Source organism: Gossypium arboreum, chromosome 8 (genome assembly GCF_025698485.1).
Source record: "Gossypium arboreum isolate Shixiya-1 chromosome 8, ASM2569848v2, whole genome shotgun sequence".
In the NCBI taxonomy this organism is placed as follows: Eukaryota; Viridiplantae; Streptophyta; class Magnoliopsida; order Malvales; family Malvaceae; genus Gossypium; species Gossypium arboreum.
The window spans coordinates 71,020,403-71,022,317 of record NC_069077.1 but is presented as its reverse complement, the minus strand read 5'-3'; positions in this window follow the sequence as shown (position 1 = coordinate 71,022,317).

The window sequence follows — 1,915 nt, the reverse complement described above, 5'->3', positions numbered from 1 at the left end:
ATCATTTGGAAGAAGGCTTGCTTAGCCTCTCCTCCCTGACTACTAGATATCGGCCTAGATTCAACCGACCTACCCCTTGAGTAAGAGCGGGCGTATTGTTCTCAACATCATCAGCTATGGCTCGTTCGGGATCTATTTGCTATATGAAAAACACATTTTAACTGTCAGGAATCATCACATTATCGCAATTCATATATATGGCATGTATAGCTAGACTCTCACACGCTACGTTAGTCCTTGAATCGACTAAACTGTAACTCTGATACCAATCAAATGTAACACCCCTAACCCGTATCCATCGCCAAACTAGGGTTAAGAGGCATTACCGGACATATCGAAACATTTAGCATTCATTTCAAAATCATCATAGCATCATAGTCGTACATCAATATAGAGTCCCTTACATAAGTCAACGAGACCTTAAATATATTACAAAAAGGGGTCAGGACTAAACCGAATGCATACAAAAGTTTTCAAAACTTAAACATTTTTCAAAGTTATAAAGGTTACATGCCCGTGTAAACAGGCCGTGTGCCTCACACGGCATTACACACGCCCGTGTGTTTAGGCAGTGGCAAAACAGGGCATACATACTGACTTGTCCACACACATCCACATGACACGCCTGTGTGCCTTGGCCGTGGTCAAAAGTGACTTAGGTCACACGACTAACCACACGCCCGTGTGTCTAGCCTGTGTACCCTTCAAAATGCCTATACACACCCATGTGCCAAGGCTGTGTGCCTCACACGGCCACCAGACACGCCCATGTGTCTAGGTCGTGCTCAAGACTGACTTGCATAACTAAGTCACAGCAGACACATGGTCGAGACACATGCCCGTGTGCTCAACCGTGTGAGGTGAAATTGGGCTTGGTTTAAGACACACTACCCACCTATCTCAAGCACACCAAAACCACAACATATTTGCATCATTTATAGGCAACCAAATCAACCATTTCATACATATTCCATAACATCCAAATACCATTCAATTCACTACTCAACTCCACAACCTAAACATACCAAAATCATTAAAACTCACATAATTTCCAAAAGTATAATCTCATCATCTTATCACCTATTTCATACCACAAAATTTACCATTTCAACATTTCACAATTAAACCATCACATAAGCAATATATACATCATATAGCTTACTTAGTAAGCACACCATTTAAGCCAACTTAAAAACCCATACATATCAACATCTACAAGCAAAAACTCATGGCTAATATTCACAATACAAAACATACCAAAATGAAACTAGCCTATACATGTCATATACCATATATACAACTCTCAAAATGGTACCAAAATAGATGTTCGATAGTGTGAATGAGTTGCTGACGATCCCTGAATTCGAGCGAGCTATATAACACTGTAAAACAGAAAACATTTCACACAGTAAGCTTTAAAGCTTAGTAGGTTCGTACTGAATATAATAAATAATTTATACAATATAAAACACTAATTAATAAACACTTAGTAGTTCATATTCATCCTTCAATTCTATTCCATCACATTTAACATGTTCATACAATTTCATCAAGCTTCATACACATAGTATCATCTACCACATAGGTATTGTACATACTTGAACTTTTCTGTATTTATTCATTTCATTCTCACCTCTCATTCAATTACATTAATTCATTTGAAAGTCTTTTCATGCTTCAATATTTTGCACACTTAGTGCTTTAATGGTTAACCAAAGCTATAACGATCCCGCAAACTTAGTGCCATCTCAAATAATCGAAGTTATCTCGATATCGCACACTTAATACCTTATATAGTCGAAGCTATTCCAATTCGCACACTTAGTGCTATTTCTAGCCAAAACTATTTCAAATGGCACACTTAGTGCCAAACATAATCGATTTATCATCATGCTCAAACCATAGTCAAATATAT